At 38.8% G+C, this 25924-nt stretch overlaps 1 protein-coding gene across 1 annotated transcript in view; it reads right to left on the reverse strand.

Annotated features, from left to right (window-relative positions):
• Positions 1 to 25924, reverse strand: part of NUBPL (NUBP iron-sulfur cluster assembly factor, mitochondrial) — a 243628-nt gene that overhangs the window by 186730 nt on the left and 30974 nt on the right. The window lies entirely within an intron of this gene.

Consider the following 25924-nt stretch of genomic DNA (forward strand, 5'->3'; position numbering starts at 1 on the left):
TCTTCCAGAGAATTCATAAACAACTAAAACTGTTTTCCTTGATGATCCACGCAGCTGCCCAAGGGCAGAATATCCCGACTGGTCTCTTCACTAGCTGACAGTTAATCAGCAGGTTAACAAAGAAAGACAAACAAAATTCACTATTCACAAATATGTCTTTTTATTCTTCTCCCCCCACCACCCCCCTGCTCTTTCTTCTTTCACAGATTAAATCAATGTTATTGTTTTTTCTCAAACAGAATGCTAATACTAACTATATGCCTTTGAGTTATGTTTCCCCAAGACATACAACTCTCCCCGCTCTCTCCCTGTATCCTGGCAAGATAAAACTCTTAACCTCTCAAAAAAAATTTTTTTAAACTAAACAATCTCTCATCTTCCATGTTATCTACCTATTTCCAGATACAAAATTACTTTTTAAACCTCACTGTCTGGTTCCTATAAATAGACAAAACAAGGTACATTCAAATTTATGTCCCTAACTTTACAGTGACTCAAACTGCAATTCTAAGAAAATCATTTAATGTCCCTGTGTGACTCACAGAGGATTGGGATTAATATCTCCCTCTACCAAAAATCTCAGCTTACTGTAAAATAAATGAGAAAGGAGGAAGGACACATTACCTTTAATAGAATGGTGATATATAAAATTTGGGTTTAATACTTAAAAAAAAATCATTTGTAGTGTTAGTTTCCAGCTTTCTCATCAAAAGTAGGTATAATACCACCTTACAGGGTAGCTATGAGGAGTCAATGAGAAATGTAAATAAAATCCTTACCAGAGTGCCTGGCACCCCGGAGGAATTCAAGTGGTGGGGAGATATAATCAGGGAAAGTCTAGGTGTCTATTTGGGTGATTTAGGATGGCATGTTTTTAGAGATTCTGATTTGTCCACAGAGCTGGCTGTGGAAGCCTAGTTTATGCAGGTTCTTAATATAACATTGCTGATTAACTTCCCTCCGTCCTTTTCTTCCTCCCTCCTTCCCTGTGTCCCTCTTTCCCTTTTCTCGTTCCTCATTTCCTACTGTTCTTCATACCTTTCTCTCCTCTGTTTCCCTTTTGATGTATGTAAGCATTGGTACTAAATTTAGGTCAGTCAGTAGCTTTAAAAAGGTAGGAACATTCATTGAGAAATTCTCACTGATTTTAACTCCTTTTTAAACCACAAAGAAAAGAATTTAGTTGAATTAAAAATAGAATTAAATTCACTACAGATAAAAACATTTTCAAATGAGGGGGCCTAAAACCTTAAGAAATGTGGATAATTGTTAACTATTACCTATGGGTCTGCTAATGCTATAACTATCACCTCTTTTCCATATCTTTTCTTGAGACACCTACAAAATTAATGCAACCATAAAATAATAATAATGCCAATAAAAACAAAAAATATTCTAAGATTCTTTTTCCTTGCTCTCATTTATATTAATGTTGTTTTAAAATAACGTGAAAGGGTTAGGTCTCAGTTTTCAAATTAATCTTCTAAAAATACCTGTCAAGTAAATTTAAATTTATGTTTTCATGAAACAAGAAAACAACTAAGTGGGTGCTTGCAATGGAAGACTGCTAGGGTCAATTTTATCATCACTAGATCTTCAAGTTTCCTTCAAAATGTTAGGGAGAGTTTATCTATCATCTATCTGTCCTGTCTTCTAGAAGAAAACCATGCTTGTCTAAAAGTGAGTCCTTGGCATCATGGAGTAAGACAAAACTGAAGATCTGCCCTAAAATTTGCTGTGGTAGGAATGGATTTTACATATACCTAGATAGCTGCTACTACACATTATCACATAAGAATAAAGAGGGCAGGGAGGGAGATCACAAGATGATGGAGTTCCTCTATTTCCTGGAGAATGGAACTAAGAATAATGGAAAATCCTCTATGTGTTAGGTTCTCTGCATACTCTACAAGTCTCTACTGACCAACTAAATTTAGTACCAGTGCTTACATATACCAAAAAGGAAACAGAGGAGAGAAAGGTATTGAGACAGGAAGGAAAGGGGGCAGGGCACAACCATTAAAAAAATTACACAACCATTAAGAAGAAAAGGATATGACCAAAACTGATTAGAACCTACTAGGCCCAAGATAGCAGAAGATTTGACTTCCAGTATACCTTGAGCCTCATTATACACTCATTGCAATACATTAGCATATGCTAAATGACATACCCACAGGTGCCATGAGAGTTCCGAGGCCAACTGTAAAAGGCCAAAAAGTAGGTGGTGTCCCAACTCCTGGAAATTAGAATATTCCTCCCACTCATTAGCATACGAAATTACCCAGCCCATAAAAACTAACCACCCCCTCACAGCCCAGCACCACTCACGTTTCAAGAGGACTCCATGTCCTGAGGCCATCTCTTACCTTCTAAGATGAAGTGTGTCTCTGTCTAAATAAACCTGCTTTCATTTTACTATGGCTCGTTTGCTCTTGAACTTTTTCCTGCACAAAGGCAAGGACTCTCACTTGGTGGCCCATCCCAGAGACTCACCCAAGAGCTGGGACATGACCAGGCTCTCACACCCCATTTTTCCTGCAACACACAAAGGTCAGCAGGAGGAGAGGAAAGAGAAAGGGAAAGAGGGACACAGGGAAGGAGGGAGGAAGAAAAGGATGGAGGGAAGTTAATCAGCAATGTTATATTAAGAACCTGCATAAACTAGGCTTCCACAGCCAGCTCTGTGGACAAATCAGAATCTCTAAAAACATGCCATCCTAAATCACCCAAATAGACACCTAGACTTTCCCTGATTATATCTCCCCACCACTTGAATTCCTCCGGGGTGCCAGGCACTCTGGTAAGGATTTTATTTACATTTCTCATTGACTCCTCATAGCTACCCTGTAAGGTGGTATTATACCTACTTTTGATGAGAAAGCTGGAAACTAACACTCAAAATGATTTTAAGTATTCTTTTTTAGAATGAAGCAGAATGGAAAGTTAAACACAAAAATATGAACCACATAAACCTCCACCATAACTTAAACATGATCTGTCTACAAAAGACTTAGATAAAAAGCAGGATCAGCATGATTCTCCCTAAAGGGCCAAATTATAGGAAATATTTTGAGAGGACCTTCAAGATGGCAGAGGAGTAAGATGTGGAGATCACCTTCCTCCTCAAAAATACATTAGAAATACATCCACATGTGGAACAACTCCTACAAAACACCTACGGAACGCTGGAAGAAGACCTCAGACTTCCCAAAAGGCAAGAAACTCCCCCACGTACCTGGGTAGAGCAAAAGTAAAAAGAAAAAACAGACAAAAGAATAGGGACAGGACCTGCACCAGTGGGAGGGAGCTGTGAAGGAGGAAAGGTTTCCACACACTAGGAAGCCCCTTCACTGGTGGAGACAGGGTGTGGGCGGGCGGGAAGCTTCGGAGCCACGGAGGAGAGCGCAGCAACAGGGGTGCGGAGGGCAGAGCAGAGAGATTGCCGCACAGAGGATCGGTGCCGACCAGCACTCACCAGCCCGAGAGGCTTGTCTGCTCACCCGCTGGGGCAGGTGGGGGCTGGGAGCTGAAGCTCCGGCTTCAGAGGTCGGATCGCAGGGAGAGGACTGGGGTTGGCTGCGTGAACACAGCCTGAAGGGGGCTAGTGTGCCACAGCTAGCCGGGAGGAAGTCCAGGAAAAAGTCTGGACCTGCCGAAGAGGCAAGAGACCATTGTTTCCTGGTGCGCGAGGAGAGGGGATTCAGAGCACTGCCTAAACGAGCTCCAGAGATGGGCACGAGCCACAGCTATCAGCGCTGACCCCAGAGACGGGCATGAGATGCTAAGGCTGCTGCTGCAGCCACCAAGAAGTCTGTGTGCAAGCACAGGTCACTATCCACACCTCCCCTCCCGGGAGCCTGTGCAGCCCGCCACTGCCAGGGTCCTGGGATCCAGGGACAACATCCCCGGGAGAACGCATGGCGCGCCTCAGGCTGGTGCAACGTCATGCTGGCCTCTGCCGCTGCCGCAGGCTCACCCCGCATTCTGTACTCCTCCCTCCCCCCAACCTGAGTGAGCCAGAGCCCCCTAATCAGCTGTTCCTGTAACCCCGTCCTGTCTGGGCAGGAACAGATGTCCCTCAGGTGACCTACATGCAGATGCAGGGCCAAATCCAAAGCTGAACTCCAGGAGCTGTTCGAACAAAGAACAGAAAGGGAAATCTCTCCCAGCAGCCTCAGAAGCAGCGGATTAAATCTCCACAATCAACTTGATGTGCCTGCATCTGTGGAATACCTGATTAGACAACGAATCATCCCAAAATTGAGGCAGTGGACTTCGGGAGCAACTGCAGACTTGGGGTTTGCTGTATGCAACCAAGTAGTTTCTGATTGATTTGGTTATCCTAGTTTAGTTTTTAGTGCTTGTTATCACTGGTGGATTTGTTTATTGGTTTGGTTGCTCTCTTCTTTTTTTTTGTTTTAATTACTTTTTTAAATTTTTTTATTTTAATAATATTTATTTTTTTATCTTTTTATTTTAATAACTTTATTTTATTTTACCTTTTTTTTCTTTTTCTTTCTTTCTTTTATTTGTCCCTTTTCTTCTGAGCCATGTGGCTGACAGGGTCTTGGTGCTCCGGCCAGGTGTCAGGCCTGAGCCTTGGAGGTGAGAGAGCCGAGTTCAGGACACTGGACCACCAGAGACCTCCTGGCCCCATGTAATTATCAATCGGTGAGAGCTCTCCCAGAGATCTCTGTCTCAACACTAAGACCCAGCTCCACTCAATGACCAGCAAGCTCCAGTGCTGGACACCCCATGCCAAACAACTAGCAAGACAGAAACACAACCCCACCCATTAGCAGAGAGGCTGCCTAAAATCATAATAAGTTCACAGACACCCCAAAACACACCACCAGATGCGGTCCTGCCCACCAGAAAGAGACGATCCAGCCTCATCCACCAGAAAACAGGAGCCAGTCCCCTCTACCAGGAAGCCTACACAACCCACTGAACCAACCTTACCCACTGGGGGCAGACACCAAAAACAACGGGAACTACGAACCTGCAGCCTGCGAAAAGGAGACCCCAAACACAGTAAGTTAAGCAAAATGAGAAGACAGAGAAATACGCAGCAGCTGAAGAAGCAAGGTAAAAACCCACCAGACCAAACAAATGAAGAGGAAATAGACAGTCCACCTGAAAATGAATTCAGAGTAATGATAGTGAAGATAATCCAAAATCTTGGAAAACAAGACAAAAAGGCAACCCTCAGAATGGGAGAAAATATTTGCAAACGAAGCAACTGACAAAGGATTAATCTCCAAAATATACAAGCAGCTCATGTGCTGAATATCAGAAACACAAACAACCCAATCCAAAAATGGGCAGAAGACCTAGAGAGACATTTCTCCAAAGAAGATATACAGATTGCCAACAAACACATGAAAGGATGCTCAACATCACTAATCATTAGAGAAATGCAAATCAAAACTACAATGAGGTATCACCTCACACCAGTCAGAATGGCCATCATCAAAAAAATCTACAAACAGTAAATGCTGGAGAGGGTATGGGGAAAAGGGAACCCTCTTGCACTGTTGGTGGGAATGTAAATTGATACAGCCACTATGGAGAACAGTATGGAGGTTCCTTAAAAAACTAAAAATAGAACTACCATATGACCCAGCAATCCCACTACTGGGCATATACCCTGAGAAAACCATAATTTAAAAAGAGTCATGTACCACAATGTTCACTGCAGCTCTATTTACAATAGCCAGGACATGGAAGCAACCTAAGTGTCCGTCGACAGATGAATGGATAAAGACGATGTGGCACATATATACAATGGAATATTACTCAGCCATAAAAAGAAACGAAATTGAGTTATTTGTAGTGAGGTGGATGGACCTAGAGTCTGTCATACAGAGTGAAGTAAGTCAGAAAGAGAAAAACAAATACCGTATGCTAACACATATATATGGAATCTTAAAAAAAAAAAAAAGGTTCTGATGAACCTGTGGGCAGGACAGGAATAAAGACGCAGACGTAAAGAAGGACTTGAGGACACGCAGAGCGGGAAGGGTAAGCTAGGACAGAGTGAGAGAGTGGCACTGCCATATATACACTACCAAATGTAAAACCGATAGCTAGTGGGAAGCAGTCGCAGAGCACAGGGAGATCAGCTCGGTGCTCTGTGAGCACCTAGAGGGGTGGGATAGGGAGGGAGGGAGGAAGATGCAAGAGGGAGGGGATATGTGGATATATGTATACGTATAGCTGATTCACTTTGTTATACAGCAGAAACTAACACAACAATGTAAAGCACTTATACTCCAATAAAGATGTCAAAAAAAAGAAAAGGGAAATATTTTAAGCCTTGTGGATCATTTGATCTGCAGCTATTCAACACTGCCATTGTAGCACCAAGGCAGCCATAGACAACATGTAAATGAATGAGCATGGCTATGTTCCAATAAAACTTTATTTACAAATACAGGCAGGATTTAGTCCACAGGTCATAGTTTGCCAACGCTGATTTAGAAAATAAGCTTTTTCATGACAAAGTTATTCAATCACCCAACAATGTAATTTTTGTAAAGCCAAGAGCAGACAGGACACAATTATCTCTTTTAGTGTCAGAGGAGCTACCTCAGTAAAGATCTACTTCCTCATCCTTAATTGGCTAGTTTTCAAAAATAATAAAGAGCACATTTTTCAGGCTGTTTCACTGGAACTGTTAGCATGTCTTGCTTTAATTTTATATATTGTGAATAAAATCAGTGTTCATAAGTAGAAACACCAAACCCTGTATTAATTAAAGCATACTGTACTTTGATTTTGGCACAGCTACTGACTGATAAAATTACCACAAGTACAAAAAGCAGCCTACACATATTTTCAAGTCTAGAATTCAGTAACATTCAAAAGATGCCAAATAAACCCCATTTGTTTTTCATAATTTACTCCATTATTTTTAAATAGGCTCCTATTTTAAGTGTATAAACAGTTTTTCAATTTAAACTTTCAAACAGTTTTATATTGTAGGAAAATAAATGAGCAAGGTAGAGGCTATAAATAAACATATGCAGCTGGGTGTCCAACTAACTAAGTTTTGTGAATCCTTTCCAACTTATTCCGCCTAAAATAATTATATTTAGTCAAGAAAACTCCAATTAGGGTTTTCTTTATCATTAATTTCAGCCAGGCCCAAAAGAATAATCACCACAAAAGCCTCACCAAATACACAACAGATACAGAAAATGATTATTAGCAAATATAACTATAAATGTACTATTGTAAAGTAGGATTGCCATATTTAATGTCACCATAAACTTAACCCAATATGTTGGTACCCTTTTTTCTGACTCTCCTGCAGTACTCAAAGTCTAACAGATGACAAAAACAAGACAGATCAAACCCCAACATACTAGATTTTGGGATTTGTTTCCTTATAATTCATAATACCCTGTGAGACCTGTAAAAGGTGGCAGAATTATTCAGAGTGATTATACAATTTCATTACCACTGCATGAAAGCTGCAATTTGAGAGCCTACAAGTCCTATTTTTTGTGTGTTGGATTTCAAAGGCACTGACAAGAGTTTTGATACTGCTTTGTTCTTCCAACAGAATTTACACTAAAGAAGATTGTAAAGCTTCATAATGCTCTTTTTATCCATGTCATGTGCTAACAGAACCCATCAAAACAACGTCTTAGAGTGGCCCACCCCATTGTTTGTAAGTAAACATTCATTTAAGATTAAGACCTACTCAAATGTGTCCTTTCCATAGAGGTATCCAGTTAAGAATCACATGAGTCTCTACACATTACATTACACTTAATCTTGGACTGGCAACTGGGATTTACTCAATTTAAAGTTGAATCAAGCCTCTACTTTCTTCTCTCTCTAGCTAGCTTTAAATCAAGCTGCCGTTCACAAGAATTTTGATCTCTCAGTAGAGAAAAATATGTTTCTTAATTCTATTACCTAATGTTAAATAAGAATCTGAATGTCAGAAGAAGTAATGGTTGGACAAAGTGATAAGAGAACAATTTCCTACTACTTATCAAAGGACTGTCTAAATCTTCAATTTCAGTCAAGAAAGAAAGAGGAACAAGGGCAACATAAAGGAAAAAGTTCACGTGGCTGGACAGAGGGCAAACAGAGATGAGCTCATGAAAAGTACAGAAGAATCTCAAATGATAAACTGTTTGTAAACAAGCTGGAAAAGTAGAAATGGAAGAGTATCAAATTAAAGACTATTTTAGAACAACAAAAACAAACAAACAAAAAAACACCTAAGAGATCATCTTAGTCTTCTGACCACTTTTTAATGAAGAAGAAACAGGCCCAGAGATAAATATCATAGCTGGATCTAGCTTCCAAATCTCTTTCCCACATATCATAAAGCCTAACTGTTAACAGCCACTAACCATTCCCCTTTGTCTCTCTCATCTCATCCCCTACAATTTTTCCCCTTTTCACTCCACTCCAGACACCCTGCTCCCTGCAGTGTATTTCACACACCAGGTATGCACCTGCTTTAGGACTTTTGTAGATGCTGTTCCTTCAGCCAAGAAACCATCCCCCCAGGTATCCACCTGGTTCTCTCCATCACTTCCTTCAAGTCTTGATTCAAACATCACCATGTAGTGAGGCCTTCACTGGTCACTCTAACTAAAACTGCAACTCCCTCATCATAACACTGCATATTTCCTACTCCCCTTCCTGCTTTTTCTTTCTTCTTAGCACCTATATCAATATTTAACATACTATATATTTACTTATTTATCTTGTTTATTGTGTCTCTCCACTAGAATGTTAATTTCACTAGGGTAAGGAATTTTGTATGTTTTATTCATTGCTGTACCTAGAATCTAGAACAACAGGCAGTCGTGGAGAGACTCTTGTCTATCTCAAGAAATTCTGATTCAGTAGGTCTGGGCTGGGGTCCAACAAACTGTATTGTAACACTCTAGGGTATAAGATGACCACAATGTGAAAAACAGTAATATAGATAGTATGGAAAGGCAAAGATGAAAATTTGCTGTAAGGCCCCACGTCTTGGGACCAGCAGGACCAGAGGAACAGTGATCTACAGTCATCAACAGTAACAATGAAGAGGGTTTTTTTTTTTTAACTATAAAAAAGTAGTTCACATTCTGCCATATGGGTAAATAGTCAGTCACATATTGCATGGGACGTATGCATATAAAAAATTATTCGCTGTTTATCTAAAATTCAAATTTAATTGAGTGGGTGTCCTATATTTTTATTTGCTAAATCTAGCAACCCTACCCTGGCATCTCTTCTCAACAGTGCAGTGAGAATGATTCAGAGTTGAAACATAAGTCAGATCATGTCTGCTCAAAACCCTTCACTGACACCCCCTCCTGCATTTCACTCATGAAAAGCCAAAGTCCTTATGACAATTCACCAGACCCCACAAAATCTATCCAGCTCCCCAGACCCCTGCCTCCCAGCCCTGTTAACTTTCCTCACCTATTACTCCAGTCCACTTCTTACGCCAGGGGCCACAGTGGGCTTTTCACTATTCCTTGAATAATAAGCTAGACATGCTCCCACATAGGAGCCTTTGAACTGGCTGTTCCTTTTGCCTGACACAATCTTCCCACAGATAGTCACACAGACTACACTCTCACCTTCTTCAAGTTTCTGCTCAAATGTCGTATTTTCAGTGGAGCTCACCCTATATTGAAGTGCGAACCCACCCTCACACACCAGCACTTTCCCTCCCCCTTATTTCAGACTACTTTTATCACTTTCTAACATACTATTTAACTTTCTTATGATGTCTAATATCTATTTATTGTAAACTCCATAAGGGTAAGGATATCTCCAAGCACCTTAAACAGTAATCATAAGATAAATACCCATTTAATGAATGGATGGATGAATGGATGAACTAATGAATGAATGAACAAACCTCCATTTGTTCCTCTGTAGAGTATCAGGGTTGATTACTATATGATCCCTACGGCCCCTCTTAAGCTCTAACATTCTACAAGTTCATGAAATTCCCTCTCCTAATACCTCTAACCTCTCCTAATACCTCTCCTATACCTCTCCTAATACCTCTAACGTTTTAAGTTATAGGATTCAAAATTAACTAATGTAGGTAAAGTTTAAAATATTCTGGTGTTAAAGAAAGGGTCATAAATTTCCTTGCAGTCTATTCCTAACCACCACTTTTCCCCCAAGAAAATCCAATGTCATCTTCATTTTTCTATTGATCTCAACTCCAGAAAAATGGAACTTCATGGAATAAAATCTAGTGCAAAGACTGGCTATAGTGGGCTGCTGTAAAAAATATATATGATAAGAGTACACTACCTTAAAAAAAAAAAAGGACACTACCTAAATCTTTGAAAACTAAAGACACAATCCGGTATGAAAGGGCTCATTAAAAATAGGGCAATTTTTTGGGCTTCCCTGGTGGCGCAGTGGTTGAGAATCTGCCTGCTAATGCAGGGGACAAGGGTTCGAGCCCTTGTCTGGGAAGATCCTACATGCTGCGGAGCAACTGAGCCCGTGAGCCACAACTACTGAGCCTGCGCGTCTGGAGCCTGTGCTCCGCAACACGAGAGGCCGCGACAGTGAGAGGCCCGCGCACCGCGATGAAGAGTGGCCCCCGCTCGCCGCAACTGGAGAAAGCCCTCGCACAGAAACGAAGACCCAACATAGCAATCAATCAATAAATAAAATAAAATAAAATAAAAATAGGGCAATTTTTAAACCTGCTCACTACCAAGATTAGGTTCAATCCAGGGTTTTAAACATAAAATGGCTGCATAGGAGTTTTGGGGTGTGTGTGTGTGTGTGTGTGTGTATTTTCCTTTCCAGAGCAGACAAGCAACATCTTCTTTAACAAGAAGAATTCCCTTAAGTCCCACATTTTCATCTAGTAAGTAACAGAGAAAGTAAATGAGGAGTAAAACAACTAAGATTAAGAAAAGAAAAACCCTGAATCTTTGGCCTTTTAATTAAAGGGGAAAAAAAGTATTGATGCGCTTAGTAAGTAGTCTTCAAAATCAGAGAAAAATTAGGAAGCCTTCTATCACCATGGTAATACAAATGCAGAAAAAGATACTTCTAGATACTAACCCCTAAAAATAACAGTCATCTTATCTGCAATATCAACCAGCCACTTTTTTGACAGAATCTAAGCCTTAAGACCTAGAGACCTAACCAAACAAGAACCTTTCCCAAATCAGACAAGGTACTGCAGCAAAAGCACTGAAAACCAACATCGATTCCTTCGGAATTTCCTTAACTAAACTGCGGTGCAGGGAAGAGCATTCACAATTCTGATAGCAGCTCTTACAAATAAAAGCAATGCAGCAACCACAGGAATCAGATGTAAACAGAGCACCTGATATACCCTCCAGACTCAAAATCACAGGAGCCAAGCAGCTGGTTTTAAAACCCATGTCTTCATGTGCCCTCTGCTCTCTTCTCAGCTACCCTTCTAACACTGCCCTACCGAGGATTTAGGGGCCTCCTTATTCCTCAAGGAGGTGTGATGGGGGAAATAAATTACTGAGAAAAAAAAATTGAGAAAGGAAAAATGAATTGGTGAGAGCCAAGTTAGGGAGGAAGGGGAGAATAATTAAGAAAAAAAGACAGACTGTTCTGTAAGAAAGATCTGGATAACTTCTTATTGTACAGAATCAGGTCATGAAATTCAAAGGATGTGTACCAGTTTTGCCACCAATATGTTACAAACTAAATGAAACTAAGGAAGAATATACTAAATGTAAAATTTGGGTAACTGTTCTCTTTCTAACTCACAACAAATTCAGCAACTTCCATTCCATCCCAAAGTGAGAGAACGAATTACTGGCAGTAAGCTGCACTTTACCAAAAGAAATTTAAAAGGTAGGCCAAAGGGTGCTGAGAAGGAAACACACAGCCAACAGTTTCTTAAGAGCTATTCAAAACAAAATTGCTACTGCTTCTAATGGGAAATTTCAAAGCATATTGTGCATAATGCTTTCTACCTAAAACCATACAGAAAATAGAGGGGAAAAGCAGTTTGGGGCTTCTACCTTCTGAAAATTACCTTATAAAACCGTACAGTTATTTTATTGTGCTTGGTAAGTGCAGTGCGTGTGTCTGTGTGCTTATGGAGAAGGAGGAAAAGTAAGTAAGGAAAAATTCCGAATACAAGATTGGCTTTAGAGTCTAGTTACATACTCCCAACCCTCCGTTACACAATTGATTTTAAAAAAAAAACACACGGCCTTATCTTTCACTTTAATATTTGACATTAAGTTTCTTCTTTTTTTATGTTATTTATTTATTTATTTATTTATTTATTTATTTATTTATGGCTTTGTTGGGTCTTCGTTTCTGTGCGAGGGCTTTCTCTAGTTGCGGCAAGTGGGGGCCCCCTTTCATCGCGGTGTGCAGGCCTCTCACTATCGCAGCCTCTCTTGTTGCGGAGCACAGGCTCCAGATGCGCAGGCTCAGTAATTGCGGCTCACGGGCCCAGTTGCTGTGTGGCATGTGGGATCTTCCCAGACCAGGGCTCGAACCCGTGTCCCCTGCATTGGCAGGCAGATTCTCAACCACTGCGCCACCAGGGAAGCCCCAACATTAAGTTTCTTACTCAGTACACTGAATTATTCTTATAAAAGATACCAGAGAAGTAGACACACATGTCTCAAGTCAATTAATACTATTTATATACATTAGTGGTGATCTGTTAGCAAGCAAAACTGTTTATATATTCCATAAAATGTATGAACCTTGAGGATTTAGATAATTCAGTTAATCACAGATGCAGCCATATCATGAGTGAAATAAACAATTGTATTCAAATATTTATATAACTACACAACAAATAAAAATAAAGTTCAAAAACTATGGAAAACCCTCAAGGTACCATTATGATCATCAAGTATAAAATGATGTATTACCTAAACCCAAGGAAGTTATATTTATACAATTAATTTCAATTAAATACCTACTGCAATATACAGTATACTTTATATGGTTTTTACAGTATATATTTTTTTCATTATTTTTTGTGGCTGAGTAGTATTCCACTGGATATATATCTTCTTTATCTATACGTCTATATTTATTTAAACATCTTTATTGAAGTATAATTGCTTTACAATGGTGTGTTAGTTTCTGCTTTGTAACAAAGTGAATCAGTTATACATATACATATGTTCCCATATCTCTTCCCTCTTGCATCTCCCTCCCTCCCACCCTCCCCATCCCACCCCTCTAGGTCATCACAAAGCACCGAGCTGATCTCCCTGTGCTATGCGGCTGCTTCCCACTAGCTATCTATTTTACATTTGGTAGTGTATATATGTCCATGACACTCTCTCACCCTGTCACATCTCACCCCTCCCCCTCCCCATATCCTCAAGTGCATTCTCTAGTAGGTCTGTGTCTTTATTCCCCTCTTGCCACTAGGTTCTTCATGGCCCTTTTTTTTTTTCCTTAGATTCCATATATATGTGTTAGCATACTGTATTTGTTTTTCTCCTTCTGACTTACTTCACTCTGTATGACAGACTCTAACTCCATCCACCTCATTACAAATACCTCCATTTCATTTCTTTTTATGGCTGAGTAATATTCCATTGTATATATGTGCCACATCTTCTTTATCCATTCATCCGATGATGGACACTTAGGTTGCTTCCATGTCCTGCCTATTGTAAATAGAGCTGCAATGAACATTTTGGTACATGACTCTTTTTCAACTATGGTTTTCTCAGGGTATATGCCCAGTAGTGGGATTGCTGGGTCGTATGGTAGTTCTATTTGTAGTTTTCTAAGGAACCTCCATACTGTTCTCCATAGTGGCTGTATCAATTTACATTCCCACCAACAGTGCAAGAGGGTTCCCTTTTCTCCACACCCTCTCCAGCATTTATTGTTTCTAGATTTTTTGATGATGGCCATTCTGACCGGTGTGAGATGATACCTCATTGTAGTTTTGATTTGCATTTCTCTTATGATTAATGATGTTGAGCATTCTTTCATGTGTCTGTTGGCAATCTGTATATCTTCTTTGGAGAAATGTCTATTTAGGTCTTCTGCCCATTTTTGGATTAGGTTGTTTATTTTTTTGTTATTGAGCTGCATGAGCTGCTTGTAAATCTTGGAGGTTAATCCTTTGTCAGTTGCTCCATTTGCAAATATTTTCTCCCATTCTGAGGGTTGTCTTTTGGTCTTGTTTATGGTTTCCTTTGCTGTGCAAAAACTTTTAAGTTTCATTAGGTCCCATTTGTTTGTGTTTTTATTTCCATTTCTCTAGGAGCTGGGTCAAAAAGAATCTTGCTGTGATTTATGTCATAGAGTGTTCTGCCTATGTTTTCCTCTAAGAGTTTGATAGTGTCTGGCCTTACACTTAGGTCTTTAATCCATTTTGAGTTTTTTTTTGTCCATGGTGTCAGGGAGTGTTCTAATTTCATACTTTTACATGTATCTGTCCAATTTTCCCAGCACCACTTATTGAAGAGGCTGTCTTTTCTCCACTGTATATGCTTGCCTCCTTTATCAAAGATAAGGTGACCATATGTGCGTGGGTTTATCTCTGGGCTTTCTATCCTGTTCCATTGATCTATATTTCTGTTTTTGTGCCAGTACCAAACTGTCTTGATTACTGTAGCTTTGTAACACAGTCTGAAGTCAGGGAGCCTGATTCCCCCAGCTCCATTTTTCGTTCTCAAGATTGCTTTGGCTATTCGGGGTCTTTTGTGTTTCCATACAAATTGTGAAATTTTTTGTTCTAGTTCTGTGAAAAATGCCAGTGGTAGTTTGATAGGGATTGCATTGAATCTGTAGATTGCTTTGGGTAGTAGAGTCATTTTCACAATGTTGATTCTTCCAGTCCAAGAATATGGTATATCTCTCCATCTATTTGTATCATCTTTAATTTCTTTCATCAGTGTCTTATAATTTTCTGCATACAGGTCTTTTGTCTCCTTAGGTAGGTTTATTCCTAGATATTTTATTCTTTTTGTTGCAATGGTAAACGGGAGTGTTTTCTTAATTTCACTTTCAGATTTTTCGTCTTTAGTGTATAGAAATGCAAGAGATTTCTGTGCATTAATTTTGTATCCTGCTACTTTACCAAATTCATTCATTAGCTCTAGTAGTTTTCTGGTAGCATCTTTAGGATTCTCTATGTATAGTATCATGTCATCTGCAAACAGTGACAGCTATACTTCTTCTTTTCCGATTTGGATTCCTTTTATTTCTTTGTCTTCTCTGATTGCTGTGGCTAACACTTCCAAAACTATGTTGAATAACAGTGGTGAGAGTGGGCAACCTTGTCTTGTTCCTGATCTTAGTGGAAATGGTTTCACTTTTTCACCATTGAGGACAATGTTGGCTGTGGGTTTGTCATATATGGCCTTTATTAGGTTGAGGAAAGTTCCCTCTATGCCTACTTTCTGCAGGGCTTTTATCATAAATGGGTGTTGAATTTTGTCGAACGCTTTCTCTGCATCTATTGAGATGATCATATGGTTTTTCTCCTTCAATTTGTTAATATGGTGTATCGCGTTGATTGATTTGCGTATATTGAAGAATCCTTGCATTCCTGGGATAAACCCCACTTGATCATGGTGTATGATCCTTTTAATGTGCTGTTGGATTCTGTTTCCTAGTATTTTGTTGAGGATTTTTGCATCTATGTTCATCAGTGATATTGGCCTGTAGTTTTCTTTCTTTGTGACATCTTTGTCTGGTTTTGGTATCAGGGTGATGGTGGCCTCGTAGAATGAGTTTGGGAGTGTTCCTCCCTCTGCAATATTTTGGAAGAGTTTGAGAAGGATAGGTGTTAGCTCTTCTCTAAATGTTTGATAGAATTCACCTGTGAAGCCATCTGGTCCTGGGCTTTTGTTTGTTGGAAGGTTTTTAATCACAGTTTCAATTTCAGTGCTTGTGATTGGTCTGTTCATATTTTCTATTTCTTCCTGGTTCAGTCTCGGCAGGTTGTGCATTTCTAAGAATCTGTCCATTTCTTCCAGGTTGCCCATTTTATTGGCATAGAGTTGCTTGTAGTAATCTCTCATGATCGTTTGTATTTCTGCAGTGTCAGTGGTTACTTCTCCTTTTTCATTTCTAATTCTGTTGATCTGAGTCTTCTCCCTTTTTTTCTTGATGAGTCTGGCTAATGGTTTATCAATTTTGTTTATCTTCTCGAAGAACCAGCTTTTAGTTTCATTGATTTTTGCTATTGTTTCCTTCATTTCTTTTTCATTTATTTCTGATCTGATCTTTATGATTTCTTTCCTTCTGCTAGCTTTGGGGTTTTTTTGTTCTTCTTTCTCTAATTGCTTCAGGTGCAAGGTTAGGTTGTTTATTCGAGATGTTTCCTGTTTCTTGAGGTCGGCTTGTATTGCTATAAACTTCCCTCTTAGCACTGCTTTTGCTGCGTCCCATAGGTTTTGGGTCGTCGTGTCTCCATTGTCATTAGTTTCTAGGTATTTTTTGATTTCCCCTTTGATTTCTTCAGTGATCACTTCGTTATTAAGTAGTGTATTGTGTAGCCTCCATGTGTTTGTGTTTTTTACAGGTCTTTTCCTGTAATTGATATCTAGTCTCATAGTGTTGTGGTCGGAAAAGATACTTGATACGATTTCAATTTTCTTAAATTTACCAAGGCTTGATTTGTGACCCAAGATATGATCTATCCTGGAGAATGTTCCATGAGCACTTGAGAAAAATGTGTATTCTGTTGTTTTTGGGTGGAATGTCCTATAAATATCAATTAAGTCCATCTTGTTTAATGTATCATTTAAAGCATGTGTTTCCTTATTTATTTTCATTTTGGATGATCTGTCCATTGGTGAAAGTGGGGTGTTAAAGTCCCCTACTATGATTGTGTTGCTGTCGATTTCCCCTTTTATGGCTGTTAGTATTTGCCTTATGTATTGAGGTGCTCCTATGTTGGGTGCATAAATATTTACAATTGTTATATCTTCTTCTTGGATTGATCCCTGATCATTATGTAGTGTCCTTCTTTGTCTCTTGTCATAGTCTTTATTTTAAAGTCTATTTTGTCTGAAATGAGAATTGCTACTCCAGCTTTCTTTTGATTTCCATTTGCATGGAATATCTTTTTCCATCCCCTCACTTTCAGTCTGTATGTGTCTCTAGGTCTGAAGCGGGTCTCTTGTAGACAGCATATATATGGGTCTTGTTTTTGTATCCATTCAGCCAGCCTGTATCTTTTGGTGGGAGCATTTAATCCATTTACATTCAAGGTAATTATCGATATGTATGTTCCTATTCCCATTTTCTTAAATGTTTTGGGTTTGTTATTGTAGGTCTTTTCCTTCTCTTGTGTTTCTTGCCTAGAGAAGTTCCTTTAGCATTTGTTGTAAAGCTGGTTTGGTGGTGCTGAACTCTCTCAGCTTTTGCTTGTCTGTAAAGGTGTTAATTTCTCCATCACATCTGAATGAGATCCTTGCTGGGTAGAGTAATCTTGGTTGTAGGTTTTTCTCCTTCATCACTTTAAGTATATCCTGCCACTCCCTTCTGGCTTGCAGTTTCTGCTGAAAGGTCAGATGTTAACCTTATGGGGATTCCCTTATGTGTTATTTGTTGTTTTTCCCTTGCTGCTTTTAATATGTTTTCTTTGTATTTAATTTTTGACAGTTTGATTAATATGTGTCTTGGCGTGTTTCTCCTTGGATTTATCCTGTATGGGACTCTCTATGCTTCCAGGACTTGATTAACTATTTCCTTTCCCATATTAGGGAAGTTTTCAACTATAATCTCTTCAAATATTTTCTCAGTCCCTTTCTTTTTCTCTTCTTCTTCTGGGACCCCTATAATTCGAATGTTGGTGCGTTTAATGGTGTCCCAGAGGTCTCTGAGACTGTCCTCAGTTCTTTTCATTCTTTTTTCTTTATCCTTCTCTGCAGTAGTTATTTCCACTATTTTATCTTCCAGGTCACTTATCCGTTCTTCTGCCTCAGTTATTCTGTTATTGATCCCAACTAGAGTATTTTTAATTTCATTTATTGTGTTTTTCATCATTGTTTGGTTCCTCTTTAGTTCTTCTACGTCCTTATTAAATGTTTCTTGCATTTTGTCTATTCTATTTCCAAGATTTTGGATCATCCTTACTATCATTATTCTGAATTCTTTTTCAGGTAGACTACCTATTTCCTCTTCATTTGTTAGGTCTGGTGTGTTTTGACCCTGCTCCTTCATCTGCTGTGTGTTTTTCTGTCTTCTCATTTTGCTTATCTTACTGTGTTTGGGGTCTCCTTTTCACAGGCTGCAGGTTCGTAGTTCCCGTTGTTTTTGGTATCTGTCCCCAGTGGCTAAGGTTGGTTCAGTGGGTTGTGTAGGCTTCCTGGTGGAGGGAACTAGTGCCTGTGTTCCGGTGGATGAGGCTGGATCTTGTCTATTCATCTATTGATATTAATGGATACTTAGGTTGCTTCCATATCTTGGCTTTTGTAAATAACGCTGCTATGAGCACTGGGGTGTGCACATTTTTTCAAATTAGTGTTTTTGTTTTCTTGGAATATATACCCAGCAGTGAAATTGCTGGATCATATGATAGTTCTATTTTTAGTTTTTTGAGGAAACTTCATACTGTTTTCCACAGTGGCTGCACCAATTTACATTCCCACCAACAATGTGCAAGGGTTCCCTATTCTCCACAACCCTTGATGCAATATTTTTAAGTAAGGATCAATAACAAATGTTTTTCAAAATATTAACACCTAACTTGAAGTTCAAAAATGGTTAATCTATTAATTCTATTCCCAAGTAGCAAAAATGTTTTTTTGATAAATGAAAAACAACGTTACTTAATACCATATGGGGACTTCCCTGGTGGTCCAGTGGCTAAGACTCCACGCTCCCAATGCAGGGAGCCTGGGTTCAATCCCCGGTCAGGGAAATAGATCCCACATGCTGCAACTAAAGATCCCGCATGCCTCAGCCAGATAAACAAATTTTTTTTTTTAAATACCATATGACTCACATAAGTTATTATTATTTTTAGGATTTTTTAAAAATAACTAACTTATTAAAGGCATAGTAGAATGCACGAAAAAGCTACCTGGGATTTGCATCACTAAACAGATGGGCGATTGTAGCTAAGTTACTAACCTCACCAAACCTCAGTTTTCTTACCTACAAAATAAAGATTAAGAAGATACATACCTTACAGGATTTTTGTGAGACCGCAGAACAGTGTGAATTTGTGAAACTTAAAGAACAGTTAACAGTTATATAGAACTATAAGCCAGGTACTTCCTTAATACTTCCTTAATACTGTAGGTATGTTAGCTTATGTAATCCTCACAACTACTTCATGAGGCAGGTGTACACTATAATGTCAAGGCACGCAAAGATTAGTGATTTACCTAAAGTCACACAGCTGTAAGTGCAGGCGCTGGGATAGGAACCCAGGCAGCATGCCTTCAGAGTTCACAGGTACCCCTACAGCACGGTGCCCCTCTCCTACAAGACATACTAAGTCAACTTCCTAGCACAAAGTAAATACCCAATGTTAGTGTCTTTTCTCCCTTTCACCAAGACCTCTTTATGCACTGAAACAGGAAAAACGAGCATTCATTCTCAGTGAGTAGTAATTTATCACACAAGACAATCATCCACAATAACATCCTAATTATTAATCCAGGCAACAAGCTCTGAGAATAACAAAATGATCCTTAATGTGCACTTATTGCTTTTATCCGAAATGTCTGTTTTTCGTTTTATAAGAGCAAGGATCCTGCCTAGTTTAAGGTTTCATATGAGATTACTGTGAAAAATAGGCTCTACTAAATATTAAGTAATGTATTTCACAGAAATTGGATTAGAGTTTTTGGTATACTCGCTGATTTTCAAATTATATACTTATACAGATTACACAGAACAGACACAGCCAAAAATGCAGTTAAGAAAATAAAGTTTATATGCTCAAGCTTAGAAGATGTTTGGCTGGGCCAAAAAAAATCAGCTATTGATTACAATGGATACTAAGCAACAAGAAAAGCAATTTATTATATTTGCTTCTTATTTTCTTTTTGTTGTAGCTTTATTGAAATTTGTTTCTTTGCTAAATCAAATACCCAGTACCTACTACAGGCTAAGACATATAAAAATAGCCAGTTACTGAATCCTTACTATATGCCAGTCATTACGCTAGACACATTACATATATACTGTATATTTCACAAAAAGCTATGTAAAGTAGCTATTATTGTTGTTGTTGTTACACATTTCACAGATGAGGGACCTGAGCTCTGTGAGGTCAACTGCCTTGCCCTAGTTCACACAGTCAGTAAGTGAAGAGTTGGGATTTAAATTCAGGTTTGTCTAAAACCAAAGTCCACCTTTTTCCTACCAAATATACCTAAACCTAGCTGTGCATCAGAATTACCTGGGGAGCTTGTTAACAAAATTGACGGTCAAATCCCAGACCTAAGATAATCAAATTCTCAGAGATTCTGATTTATTTAACAAGCTCCCCAGGTGATTCTTATGCAGCAAGCCGGCACTGGTTCAAGGAGTAGTCCTTAAAAACCACCCAACTACTTCCAACAGCCTCCTCCCCAGCCCACTAGGTGGGTGATTAGAAGGTAAGATATCAGGATACTAGGCCTAGGTATTAATAGATTAAGGAGTCAACTCAATTTTAGATAGGGAAATACATTTTGGTAAATGGCATTTCAATCTCTTCATTCACCACCAAACCTACAGCCAATCTTTAATTCTTCCTTCCCTTCTAATCTGTCTCTTAAATCTGTCTGTTCCTTTGGCTTTTTACTACTAAATGGAGGATATTAGCATCTCCAAACACTACTCATTGCTAACCCCTGAGAACTCCTACTCCCACCTGTTGTTTTCATAGGCAGAGCTCACCTCCCACTGTAAAGGTGGAAAATATCAGACTCCCCACTTTCCCAGTCTCCTCTGCAGCTAAATCACAGTCATGAGATCCAATCCTGATCAGTGAAGCTAGGAGTGCCTGGTCAAAGGTTTCTTCTCTAACAACAATAACAACAAAAAACAATATGAGAACCCACCCTTTTTCTTCCTGTTTGTGAATGAATAATACCATTTTGTGACCATAAAGATTAAACCAAGAGAAATGCAGAAATGCCACCCCAGCGCTCTGATATAGTTGGGCTGCTTTTTAACCAACTCTTTAACTTCCAGATTTCTTTTATATGAAATAATAAACCCCTATTTTTAAGCCAATTTAAGATGATAAGTCAGTTCTCACCCTTGCTATTGCAAATGCCTCCCTTACCTCCAATATGTCTCTAATTTGTTCTTCACCATCACTATAAATCTTACCTTTGAAAAGCGCAGATTTTATCATGAACTGTACACTAGCAGATAACTTTCTAAAGTATCCCACTGACTACAGGACAAAATCCAAAGTCCTTTACATGTCATATGCATCCAGTCTATCTTCAGCTGGATCCCCCATGAGCCCTCTCGTCCCAATATACCCTAAACTATAACCATACAGAGTACTTCTCATTCCAAACTATAATTCCTGCTTCCATGACTTTGCTCACATAGTCCCTTCAATCTAAAATTCTCTTCTTTTCTGCTATTTTTCTACCTGCCAAAATTCTACCTAGCCTTCAAATTACTGCCTCTGCTCAAAACGGGAATTAATTTCTCTCCACTCTGGTATTAACATACTCTGTTTATACTCACCAACTGCTACACTTGCCACATTCTTCCTTATATGTAAATAAATATGTGTATCTGTCTCCCTCACAAGGCTAGAAGCTTTGTGAAGGTAGCCCCCATGTAAACACAGTAAACACAGTGTCTGGTACAAGATGGTCCTTGGATTGTTCAATTTTGAATTTGTCCAAAATCAGTCAGACGTTCTCAACTACGCTGCTTAGGAGCCAAAAGGGATGAAGACTGTATTTTAAAGAGAAAGAAAAACTATAACAAAAATACTTAGGGTATTTGCGAAAATTATTTTTGTGGAACCTGAAAACTGTTTTGAACTTAAGGTACAAAATAAAATGTTTTAACTGTTAACTGCTAAATGAGAACCAGAAAGACAACGCAAAGCCTTAGAAAATGCTTAAAAATAATTACTTGCATATATGCCAATTCATCTCTACTCTCTTAAATTCTATGCCAGCCAGTAAGTTGCCCTGCTTCTATCTCATTATCATTTTAGTCCAACAGAAACACTGCTGGGAAACGCAATTCAAAATCACAATGGGAAACCACTTCACACTCCCGAGGATGACAGAAAATAAGTAAGTATTGGTGAGGATGTAGAAAAACTGGAACTTTCGTACACTGCTGGTAAGAATGTAAAATGGTATACCCACTCTGGAAAACAGTCTGGCAGTTCCTCAAATGGTTCAACAGAGTTGTCACATGGCCCAGCAATTCCACTGCTGGCTATATCCCCAAGAGAACTGAAAATATATATCCACATAAAAACTTATACACACACACACACACACAAAACTTATACACAAATATTCACAGCAGCATTATTCATAATAGCCAAAAAGTGGAAACAACCCAAATGTCCATCAACTGTTGAAACAGATAAATAAAACGTGTTATATGCATACAATGGATTATTACTCAGCAATAAAAAGAAATGAGGAAATGAAACATGCTATGACATGGATGAACCTTGAACACATTATGCTAAGTAAAAGAAGTCAGTCACAAAAGACCATATATTGTATGATTCTATTTATATGCAATGTCCAAAATAGGCAAACCTATGGAGACAGAAAGTAAATTAGTGGTTGCCTAAGGCTGGGGTACATGGGGAGATTGAAGAATAATGGCTAAGCAGTACAGGGTTTCTTTTTGAGGTAATGAAAATTTTCTAAAATTGATGGTGATGGATGCACAATTCTGTGAATATATTAAGAGCCACTGAATTGTAAACTTCAAATAGATGAATTGTATGGTATGTGAATCATACTTCAATAAAACCATTAAAAAATGCTAGGACTCCAGTCAGTTATAACAATTAGCAAGCCTGAAACAAAGACATAGGTTACTCGTTAGTAGGTAAAACAGTATAGACCAAAAAAAAAGTATTGTGCATTTCTATCTTGACCAAAAGTTGACTGGAAAAGTTCAATATATTTGCTGAATTTTCACAATCAGGGGCAATTCTACTGTATATCAAACTTGAAAATGTGCACGTTCTTTTTCAAATACATTGGGAAAATGTATCTGACATCAACTCAGTTGTACAATCAAGAAACCTGGAATGGAGGTCATCCCTGACTTCTTCCTCTCCTCTCTCATATCCAATCCATTGTCAAGACCTACCAATTTTACCTTCTCCTCCATTTCCACTGCCAAAACACTAGTCCAAGACATCACCATACTCTCCTACTTAGGTTACCATAATAGCCTAAATTGGTCTCCTGTGCCCATTCTAACATCTCCTCCATTTTCCATGCAACACTGAAGTAATTTTTAAGCAAATCTGATCATGTCCATCCCCTGCTTAAAATTGCTTCCCATTGTCCTTAGGATAAATTCTAAAATTCTTGACATGGTCTCCAAGGCTGCTACTCTCCTTCTCATACTGACCGCCCCCTCACTGGCCTTCTTTCGGTTCCTCCACCTCCCCATGCTCCTTTCCATTCAGGGTTTTCTGGCACAAAGGTCCTTGCTCTCCAGGAGTTTCCATTCTAATGTGGGAGGCAGGGGCGAGTAGGGGAGTCGGAGGAGGAGACAAGAAGGAAGAAGATAAATAAGAATTTGGGGCAATAACAATTATTACCATGAAAAATTAAAACAGTAATGGGACAGAGAGTAATGGTGGTTGTTGGAAAGCAGATATGACGGATGTTACTCCCTCAGGGAAGTCTTCCCTCAACCCTCAGATTAGAATCAGTATCCTGTTATATGATTTCCTGACAACAGAATTTCTCCTTTGCAGTACTTATCACAGATGTAAATAAACAACTTGGACTGTCTTATTCACCACTCTATCCAAAATACCTACCACAGTGTCTGACATGTAGCAGATAGTTAATAAACACACTTTAAAGGAATGCCTTGGGTTCTCCAGTTTCACAAACTGAATCATAAAACCACAGACCATGTGATGTAATCAGTTAACCTAGCCAACTCTACCAGAACCAAAACCAAGAGTTACCAAGAAAAACGAGAGGTTATCTGCCCCACCCCTGCTCCACGAGCCTCAGCAATACCCTCTCTGCAACCTTTGATTTACTATTGCCTGTGTTATAGTCCCTGCAATGATTCATAAGACACACACTTAAACAACATCTGGCTTCCATCTTCCCTATCTAATCGGGTATAAAAATAAAACATTTATATCATCACAATCATTTCCACGGAAAATATGAAAATGTCAGAGCCCTAATTCAACGACTACAAGCAGAGGTAGCAGCTTTGCAGGGGATTTTGTCAAAGGCAGATGTTAGCTACTCAAGTTCCAATTATAGGACTTGTTTCCAAGCAAGTCTATTCTTTCCTGACTTAAATTTCCTCCTTTAAAAATGACATTTCGTAGACTCCCAAATTTCCCTTTTTCTTTTGATTACTTATAACATCCTTTAGTAACATGAAATCAAACCCCTTTCTCTCCATTATGAAAACAATTTCTACTACCAAACTACTTTTGCAAAAATCTGATGCTCAAAACATATATTACTTATAATGGGGAAAAAATTTTTTTAAAGGATTGGTATTCACAAGCTCTGTGGTGTGACCACTGTAAAGACAAAATTGGGAGCTAATGAAGCTCAGTGGTTCTCATTAAATGGAGAAAAACAAGTAATATTAAGATTTGGCCCTTGAGTACTTGGTCAAATGCCTATGAACCAGTGTTTAGAGAAAGTTCTAGCCACGTATTGTTGCAAACATCCCTCTTATTCCAAATATGTCCTCCACCCCAACCTCACCCCACCAGAGTGGGCTGATCCTTCCTTTGAAACTTAATCCTTTTAAAAGAAAAGAGACCAGTAGTCTAACTAAAAAGCCTCTCTGCTGTTTAAAAAAAAAAAACTACACAAATTTTCCCCCAAATGTCCTTCCCCTGGATGAGTGCCACCCTTGGTCATGCACAGCTGGTGTTTGCTCACTAAAATACTCCATTCAGAAACAAGCCCCCTCTATCCTATTATCACTAGCAACTATTAATTTTCAAATTGTCTCTACCATGATAAAATTTCTATGCTATATAGCTTTTGGAAATAACCATTACCCAATTCATCCTGACACAATTTTTTTTTAATTCGTCAGAGAAATCCTTAAAGAATGAAGCTTACCACTATTTTAAGCCAAAGAGAGTATGGGAATTGGCTAATAAAATAACAAGTAGACAACTGCTTAAAAGCAATGTGCAATACCAATTAGGACATTTAAAACCAATGTCAATTTTTTAAACTTTCTAGAGGTTTAGCAACTTAGATAAGTCTTAAAATACATGCATTCCATTATCACAACCTTAAAACATACTACTTGTTAAAAGGCCATTTTCCAAAATCTACTCTTACTTCCCAGATGATCTTATTCAGTTTCATAGCCTTAACTACCACCTATCAACCTCTCCTCTGAGCTCTGTATTCCTCAGTGTATCCTTTCAGGTGTCTACAAAGCATTTTAAATTTAACATATGCAGAGAGAACTGATTTTAACCCCTAATCTCTCCTTCAGAAGTCTCCAACTCAGGCTTTGCTCCTGGCCATACTTGAGGATAAGTAGGTAGTCTGTAACCCGAAGAGAGCTCTCAGAAGAACTGATCATGCTTGGCACCTTGATTTCAGACTTCCAGCCTCCAAAACTAAAAAAAGAAATTCCTTTAGTGTTTGACAGCTTCCACAAGAAGTAAATATGAGTGGCCGCCCATATCAGAGGATGTAAAATCTATTAAAAGTGCTTTGTATGGGAGACCTTCAAGATGGCGGAGGAGTAAGACGTGGAGATCATCTTCCTCCCCACAAATACATCAGAAATA

Source organism: Eschrichtius robustus, chromosome 1, assembly GCF_028021215.1.
Source record: "Eschrichtius robustus isolate mEscRob2 chromosome 1, mEscRob2.pri, whole genome shotgun sequence".
In the NCBI taxonomy this organism is placed as follows: Eukaryota; Metazoa; Chordata; class Mammalia; order Artiodactyla; family Eschrichtiidae; genus Eschrichtius; species Eschrichtius robustus.